The sequence below is a fragment of the Antechinus flavipes genome, chromosome 2 (assembly GCF_016432865.1).
Source record: "Antechinus flavipes isolate AdamAnt ecotype Samford, QLD, Australia chromosome 2, AdamAnt_v2, whole genome shotgun sequence".
Taxonomy (NCBI): domain Eukaryota; kingdom Metazoa; phylum Chordata; class Mammalia; order Dasyuromorphia; family Dasyuridae; genus Antechinus; species Antechinus flavipes.
The window spans coordinates 187,531,123-187,541,131 of NC_067399.1; positions in this window are offsets into that span (position 1 = coordinate 187,531,123).

The window sequence follows — 10,009 nt, forward strand, 5'->3', positions numbered from 1 at the left end:
AAATAAATGTATTGGGATTTTTTTTTCTTTTTAAGAAAAGCAACAATGAGTTGAAATTAAAAGGAGGCAAATTTAGATTTGAAATAAAGAAAATTTTCCTAATGATGAAGTGAAAGGGTTTCCCCTTTGGAGATTTACATGCAAAGACTAGATGTCTACTTTTGAGACATATTGTCGAAGGGATTCTTTTTCAGGGTGGGTTGAACTAAATGGCCACAGAATCTCTTTCACCTCAGCAGTTCTGAGATTCTGTAATTCCTTATGACTAAAACTTTTTATTCTGCCCCCAAGCAGCACTTTTCAGAAGTAACTTGAAGCCAAAAAAAGAAGTCTTAGGTATTCTGGGTCCTAATTAACTTTCAAAGAGTTGGAATATATATAATTCAGAGGGAAGTGATGATTGCCTAGATTAATAAAAGTTTTTGAGGGTAGCCACACACCAAGCCCAAAATGCTAAAAAGCCATCCAACTCTTAACCCCCAAATTTCTTCTTCTTAAACTGGAAATATATGGAAGTACTATTGAAGCCTAGTGGATGAGCAAAGATGTTTACAGCAGAGATGTTGGTTGTTTTACCAAGTGGGATAGTGTGATGCAATGTAAAGAGCAGTAAACTTGAAGTCAGAAAATCTGCTTTTAAATATTAGCTGTGAGGATGAATACAGAGAGGACTGGCGAAATTTACATGAACTGATGCTAAGTGAAATGAGCAGAACCAGGAGATCATTATATACCTCAACAATGATATTGTTTGAGGATGTATTCTGATGGAAATGCATCTCTTCGATAAAAAGAGCTAATTCAGTTTCAATTGATCAAAGATGGGCAAAAGCAGCTACACCCAAAGAAAGAACACTGGGAGATGAATATAAACTGCTTGCATTTTTGTTTTTCTTCCCGGATTATTTATACCTTCTGAATTCAATTCTCCCTGTGCAACAAGAGAATTGTTCGGTTCTGCACACATATATTGTATCCAGGATATACTGTAACATTCAACATGCAAAGGATTGCTTGCCATCTGGGGGAGGGGGTGGAGGGAGGAAGGGGAAAAATCAGAACAGAAGTGAATGCAAGGGATGATGCTGTAAAAAATTATCCCGGCATGAGTTCTATCAATAAAAGTTATTTTTAAAAAATTTTAAATAAAAAAATAAATGAATATTAGCTGTGAGTACTTGAGAAAGCTATTCAATTTGCTTTTGGAATCACAGAATCTCAAAGTTGGGAGAAAGCTTAAAAGATCATCTAGGTTGGATTGTTTAAATTCTACTTGGACAGAGAGTATGTCTACAAATGCATTTAAGAGCTTATAATACATGTAAATACTACATTAAATACATGTAAGATACTAGAAGTTGAGAGGATCAAGAAAGGCTTGGTGAACCAAGTGGTACTTGAGCTGAGGGGAATGGTCCCACCATTTTGTATATTCACTGAGTATTCAGTTCTTCTAGTTCCTTAGATGATAAGAGGACTCATCCTCTCATGGTGCAAAACTCTCAGCAGAATCATATATGAATGAAAGCAGGCCCCACCAGCTTCCAAGTTATGTCCTAGAACCAGGAATGATCATTCTGAATGTGGTCCATGGGAGCCCTATGGCCTCTACTATATTCTTCTGCTGACTACTGCTCTTTTACAAAGAAGAAAAATGTACTTTTCGACTACATATTACAATAGAAAAAAAAAATAGAATAAAATGTATACATAGAGGATCACTTTGGATGACTCATATGTATTCAAATTATAAAAAATATACAGTATTTTATCAAGATTTTTTCATTTCATTTAAAGTTCAATTTTTCTTAAAGTCCTTTGATTTAATATTTGTCATAATTTTGCTCAATATATAATTGACAATTTTGTATTTTACTTTTTCTTTTATAAATCCTTATTTTCAGGAGTATTAACTTATTTCAAATTTGAGATTATTAATAAAGATAATTATTGTTATCTTTTAATTCAAATATTTTAAGATATACATAATGGTTATTAAGACTTTTTTAAAGAAGTGTTATAAAATTATTTTCTATATACAAAACTGAATAGATTTGTGTATTAATTCTTTCCAATCCTGACTACATTAATTCATCCATTTATTTAATCACTATTCAGCCAACAAATATTTATGGAGTACCTATCACCGGACTTGGATTCTCTTTCCCCCTCTAAGCCTCAATTTCCTTATCTGAAAAAATGGGATAATATATAAACCACTTGCCTGACAGAGTTTTCATAAAGCCCCAATGAGAAAATAAAGATTAGAACACTTTAAATTAGGGAAAGAGACCTGTATGTGCAAGAATGTTTGTGCCAGCCCTGTTTGTAATGGCCAGAAACTGGAAACTTAGTGGATACCCATCAATTGGAGAATGGCTGAATAAATTGTGGTATATAAATGTTATGGAATATTATTCTTTTGTAAGAAATGACCAACAGGATGATTTCAGAAAGGCCTGGAGAGACTTATATGAACTGATGCTGAATGAAATGAGCAGGACCAGGAAACCATTATATACTTCAACAACAATACTATATGATGATCAATTCTGATGGACCTGGCCATCTTCAGCAATGAGATGAAGCAAATCATTTCCAATAGAGCAGTAATGAATTGAACCAGCTACACCCAGAGAAAGAACTCTGGGAGGTGACTATGAACCACTACATAGAATTCCCAATCCCTCTATTTTTGTCTGCCTCCATTTTTTATTTCCTTCACAGATTAATTGTATTTCAATTTCAAAGTCCAATTCTTTTTGTACAGCAAAATAACTATTTGGATATTTATACATATATTGTATTTAATTTATACTTTAACATACTTTACATGTACTGGTCAGCCTGCCATCTGGGGGAGAGAGTGGGGGGAAGGAGGGGAAAAATTGGAACAAAATTTGCAATTATCAATGTTGAAAAATTACCCATGCATATATCTTGTCAATAAAAAGCTATAATAATAATAAAAAAAACCTTTAAATTATCAGTTACAAATAGTTTCTCAACTTCATGGATCACTTAGTTGGAAAGACCAATACCACCCCAGAGGTCACCTTATCCATCCTCTCTATTAATACAAATAAGTAAATTAAGGCCTAGAAAAAGTTGAATTGTCCAATGTGCCAGAATCATGATTCAAAGCAAGTTCCTCTAAATCAAAAGTGAATGCTATTTCCATTGTACCACAAGAGTTTAAGTGGAATGACTTTCTACACCAGGAAAATGGCACCATGTATAGGTGAAATTAAAGGTCTATCCGGAATAGACAAATAGTTTCAAGGTACCATGAACAAATGTAGGCTGCTGTTGAAATGGGAACTATACTTCCTTTATCAACTCACTGCCCCATTCCCCACAGGAGCTCTTCCAGACCTTTTCATCCCTCCTCAAGCCCCTTATGGTTCCTCTTCCCCCAGTTCTCTCAGCTGAGAATCTTGCTTCATATTTTACAGGGGAAAAAAAATTTAAGTCTTTTTGTGGTGAACTCCTTTTTCCTCCCTTTCATATATCACTCATATGCATTCTTCCACTATTCCTTCTTCACCCTTCTCACATAATGTAGCCTTACTTCTTTGCAAAGAAAACCCTCTTAATGGGCTCAACTAACTGCTCAAGTAACTGGGCTCAAGTAACGCCATTACAACCCTGCCTCCTCCAATAGATCATCTCCTCTTTCATCTCTACTTTTTCACTTATTTTCAATCTGTCTATCTCAATTATTTTGTTCCTTCCCTACCCATCTACAAATATGTCCATATCTCCCCTATCCTGAAGAAAAACCCTCATTTGATCCTTTAATCCCTGCTAACTATCATTTTATAATCTCATTTGCCTTTTGTAGCCAAATTCTTCAAAAAGACCTTTTATAAGAGTTGCCTCCACTTTCTTTCCTCTCTCTTTTCTTAATCCCTTCAATCTGATTTGTGACTTCACCATTGCACTATTTAAATCCAATGGCCTTTCTCACTCCACATTCTCCTTGACCTCTCTCTAGTCTATGACACTGTTGATAAACCTTTCCTCCCTGATACTTTCTTCTCTCTAGGTTTTTGGGACACTACTTTGTCCTAGTTTCTCTCCTTAGACAAAACCTTGCTTCAAGACATGCTGGCTCATTTTTGTTCTGCATCAGCCATTTTGCTGTAAATAACTCTTAGTGAATTGCAAGCTGAAGAAGTCATTATTCTTCTGTGTTTCTTTTTCTCCTTTTATCAATATATTAAAAAAAAAAAAAAAAGACTGTTGCTGAAGATAGAAGATTCCAGCATCTTGGAAAAATTCTCTTTCCTACTAGTCCTAATGATCATATTTCTTTGGGTTAGTGAGACCAGCTATATTCCAACAATAATTCCTTTATCTATCTTCTGAAGCTAAGTATACAATTTTTCTCCAACAAGTATACTATTCATTTTGTATACCAGCTGTGTTTTATGAATAGCCATCTTTCTTTTCTTTGTTTCACATAGTGGTGGTTTGAATAATGTTTAGCATATGAATGCAGCCCTAAAAATATGTATATAAAAAATTTGTCACTCCATTTTATTCTCAATATGTCCAAAATGGAACTTATCTTATCCCTAACTACCTCACTTCCTCTTCTTGCCTTCCCTTCCTATAGAGGGCAATACCATCCTTCCAATTCCTTAGGCTTGCAACCTAAGAATTATTCTGAATTCTTCTCTATCTCCTACCCCTCATATCCAGTCTATTGCCAAAGCCTAGAGCTTTTACCATTACCTCATCTTTAAAATACACTCTTCGGGGCAGCTAGTTGAAACAGCAGACAGAGCACCAGCCTTAAAGTCAAGAAGACCTGAGTTCTAGTCTGGTCTCAGACACTTAACACTTTCTGGCTGTGTGACTCTGGGCAAGTCACTTAACCCCAATTGCCTCAGCAAAAAATAAAATAAAATATATTCTCCTCTGACACCCCACCTTGGTACAAGCACTCATTACCTCATACCTGGAATATTGCAATAGCCTGCTGTAAGTCTGCCTCCTTCAACCCTCTCCCTGACTGCAAGCCATTCTTATTAAGTCACAAAAGTTACATCCTGACTCAACAAACACCAGTGGTTCTCTATTGCCTTAAGGAACAAAGACAAAATACTCTATTTGCCCTTCCAAGCCCTTCATAATCTAATCCATTCCTACCTTTCCAGATTTCTTACAACTTGTCACCCAGCATGTATTCATCTCCATCCAGTCACCCTGACCTCCTCATTGTTCCACAAACAAGACTCTCCATCTCTTGGTTCTAATATGTCTTCTGGCTATTCCAATCCCTGGAATGGTCTCCATCCTCCCACCTGAATATTGACCTCCCTGGCTTCCTTTAAATCCCAACTAAAATCCCATCTTTTGCAGGAAACCTTTCTCAACCCTTCCTAATCCCAATGTCTTTTCTCTGATGATTATTTCTTATTTATCTTCCATATATATAGGAACTGTCTTTTGCCCCTTCTTGTATCCTTAGTGTTTAGCACATCTGACACAAATAGGCACTTAATAAATGTTGATTGATTAGTGATGATGATGTTGATGATTTAGGGGATTCAAGGGAGACCCCAAAATTGTTGAATTCCAGATGGCATCATAAGGTGTCTCAAAAGAATTTTCAGGCTTGGATCCATCTCCAAGGTTTATTATATTAAAGTTTATTATAATATTAATTAAAGCCGGCTAAATTCTAAAAGAAGTTAGCAAAGAGCCAGGAGCAAGAAGGTAAATTTCAACGGAAAAGTTAGAGAGACCAGATGCTTCATGTCACTGATATGCTAATTTTATGGCTTGGAGGTAGAGTTGAGGAGTGGTCCAGCTCTGACTGATACAATATCCATAGTTCTTGGGCAGAACTAGTGGGGAGGAGGAGGGGAACCTTCTGGGGATGTGCTTTTAGGTCTGAAATGTCATTAAGTCAAGTGGTGGACACTCATATTTGGTCTGTGCTTGAGTCAACTTTAAGCATTTCATTACTGTTGCTCATTAGTCTCAGAAATCCTGTTCACTGACCAAGAAGCTGTTATCTGATAGCCAACAATATCTGTGGTCCTAGCATCTTGGTCATATAGAGTAAGCTGGGGCAAGAGAGCCTAGGGGAAGAAATACATCATTTCCAACTCCATGATTCTCAAAGCCAGGTGGCCTTGAGGTATTTTTACATTCTTCCTAAGGGCTGTACCTCATTTTAATGATGGTGATGTTTTAGTAGCAGTAGGAGCAATAATAGTAACCCTTGTGTCCCGGATTCTTTTGACACAAAGACCCTGAATTCCTTGTGAAGGATTTTCTTTTTTTTTTTAAATAACTTTGATAGGTAAAGGATTTTCTTACTTCTCTTGGTTCATAGCCTCCATCCAAGAAATAGGAAATGTCTTCATGGATGACTTATTCTTCTTGTAGGAAAGGAATCATTGAAAACTGACAGCAGTTACAAAAGAGCATCCATAAAACATTTTAAGAATGATATAGACAAGTTGGAGCATATTTAAAAGAGGATGAACCAAATGATGAGAGTGCTAGAGATTAAGTCAACCCTAGAGAAAAGAAAAATGATAACAAAGGCTAGTGTTCTTTAAGCATTTGAAGTGCTGTTACCTGGGAGAAGGTTTGGACTGATTCTGCTTAGCCTCAGAGGCACATCTGGAAATAATGGGTTGAAATTCAAAGAAGCACATGTAAAGAAAAATTTCCTACAATTTTAGCTATTCAAAAGTAGAATGGGTTGTCTCAGGGGTACTATGTTCATTTTCACTTCAAGCAAAGGCTGGATAAACACTTATCAGGGATTTTGTAAAGGGGATTCTCATTTCTAGATAATATAGACTATTAAATCACCTGGGAAGTCCTTCCTAAGCTTTATAATTTATAATTTCATATTTGATATAAGACACTGTGGCTATAGATATAATTATTAAATGGTCAACCTTCTGACGAAAAATGTCACCAGACTAGCTGGTTTGGCGTTTGACAGACCTCTACATGAAAATTTTCTAATTTGAAAGTACCTACTAAAGGTAACCCTCACTATTTTTGCCTTCAAGATTCCAATGTCCTCTCCAGTCAATCAGAAGCAAAGGTGTTAAAAAGGTTTACAATATATTGGACTACCTGCCATTTAGGGGAGGGGATGGGGGGAAGGAGGGGAAAATTTGGAACACAAGGTTTTACAAGGATCAATGTTGAAAAATTACCTATGCATATGCTTTGTAAATAAAAAGCTTTAATAAAAAATGTATTTCAAATAAAATAAAATGTTTACAATGTGCTAAATACTGGGATTACAAATTAATATATAAAGACAATCTGTTCTCAAAGTGCTTACTTGCATCCTAATGGGGAAAGAAAACATAAAAAGGAGCTAAAAGTGGGGGGTAGGGAAGCTAGAGAAGGGAGAAAAAAAGGGGCAAAGCTCAGAGGCATAATACGCAAAGTCCTATGGAGAGCCAGAACAACCTCTAGATAAATGCATATATGATTATGTGAGCTGAGAACAAAGCCCAGAACTGAAATAATTTAGAAAAAAAATCTGACAGAGGAGGGAAATGAACAAAGGGATACTCACTCCTTAAGGTGTCTATAATTAACACATCATATAGGACTCAAACAAAGGAGCAAAGAAACAGTAGCTAATTGGCCAACAAGGAGGCAATTTCCAGATAAAAAACATGAGTGGTTTGAGATGTATAGCCAGAAAAACTCTACATTAATCTTCAGATATGACTGCATTTCTGTTCGTTGCAACCTAGGTGCTGAGTTAAGCATTAAACAAATCTGGTCTCCAAGCAACAGGTCTGATTTCTCAACCATGCAGGTTCAAACAACACAATAATGTTTTCCCACCGTTTTCCTAGACTTCCTCCTGAAAATGGAAGAACTGGGAGGGGCCAAGCAGAGGGAGAGATTTCAGGGTCAGAAGGTACCTCCAATATAAGAAGTAGTCTAGAGATAAAGTAAGCACTAAAAGTAAAGAGGTTTGCATGATAGTCAAAGTGCTGTGGAGAGTCAGAGTCCTGCCTAGAAAGAATACACATCATAATAAGACACAGAAAAAGGAATTTTGCAGTATTTATTCTGTAATGTTCCACTTCTCAAAGTTTCAGAGCAAAGTTCATATTATTTTTTCTTTCCTTGTTATATCTGATCCATAAATGCGATTTTGTCCCCTTTTTGTGAAAGAGTGTGCACTCAAGATAAATGTCTTTGTACTCTGTTCACAGACGAAGCTTTGTAAAGGCACCAATAGGAAAAACTGGCAATTCAATTCAACAAACATTTTTAAGCACCTAGTATTTGCAGGGCAATGTGCTAGGCTTTAGGGATACAAAGTCAATATGAAAATAATCCTTGATCTCAAATAGTTTGCCTTTCTTTGGAAGAGAAATAATCTATATACAGATAAGTATAAAATTTATAGAGAAATAATCTATATACAGATAAGTATAAAATTTATAGCAAGTATGTACAAAGTAATGAGGGTAGAAAAATACTGACAGCTAGAATTGAAAGATTCTTATAAGAGTTGGTACTTGAACTGAACCTTGAATTGACCTAGAGAATCCAAGGGGCATTGGTGAAGGAAAGCATTCCATCCATGAGGGATATCTTATTCAAAAGCAAACAATCAAGAAAGGGTTTGTTTCTTTTAAGGAATTGCAAGTGGTTCAGCCTGGCTGAAAAAATAAAGCATGAGATGGGAGTACAGTGAAATATCTGGAGAGAAAGGCCAGAGACAGTCTGAGAAGGGCATTAACTGCAAAATGGAGGAATTTGTACTTTATCCTAAGGATAATAGGCTAGATGTGTCCTGGGGATTTATCTCAAGCTGACTGTACAATGGTATTGCTTTTTCATGGTAGAAGTAGGTATCAGACACAGAAACTTACAATATATAAATGTGAAATATAACTGGGTGCTCAGATCCCAGAACCTTCTTGGCTCTCTCAACAAGGAGTTAATGGGCATCCCTTAAAGGGATGTGTAGTCAAAGAATATGTGAACAGTTCGTAGATTCATAGGCTTGTAGAATTAGAGTTTAAAGGGACCTAGAGGCTGAGTTCAGCTCCCTAATTTTACATTTGAGAAAATAGGAACAGAGAAGTTAAATAATTTAACATGGGGTCATTTCTCTGAGAGGAAAGCAATGCTGTGGGATGATAGTCATAGATCTTATTCAGTTTAATGATGGACCAAGGTTATAGATAACATGTTTTTTCCCCACTAAAGAATAAATACCCAATCCAGTAGTGTTACCTAGGAGAACTGAGGAAATAATTTGCATGTGACTCCCAAAACACAATGCCCTAAGAACATCTGACTCTTAGGAATAGTTTTCTTTAATGAACAACCACAGCGCTGTATGAAAAACTCTGAAAAAAGCTGTCCCCTGAGAGTTCAGCTTCTGGTTCTGACTGTGGTATTAGCACAATGCAAAATTACTCATCAAAACTTTACTGGTTTAAAGAAAAGAGTGTGTATGGTTCAGCAAGCAAATATAGTCAATCAGTAAAATAAGTATTTAAGTGCCTTCTACATGCTATTCACTGTACTAAAGTCTGGTGAAACCAAGAAAAGTAAAAGAAAACAAATAAAAAAAAAAAAAGTCCTGCTCTCAAGGAACTCACTGTCTAATAGAACATGATCATAGCTAATTTCAAATAAGATACAGCAGGATAAATTAAGAGCTAATTAACAAGAGGTCAGAATTAGCATCAAGAAAAATAAGGAAAGACCTCCCATGGAAATTGGGATTTTAGCTTGAACTTGAAGGAAACCAGGGAAGCCAGGAGGCAGAGAGAGGAAGAGAGAATTCCAGGAATGGAGGATGGCCACTGAAAAATTCTGGAAGTTGGGATTTAGAATATCTTGTGAAAGAAACAGCAAGGAGCATAGTGTCACTGTATTGCAGAGTCCATGGGAATGAGTACGGTATAGGAAGAGCTCTGAACAGTGGCAAGTAAAATGACACTGAGAAATAATTTCCTCCTGGCCAGTTTACTGTATATTA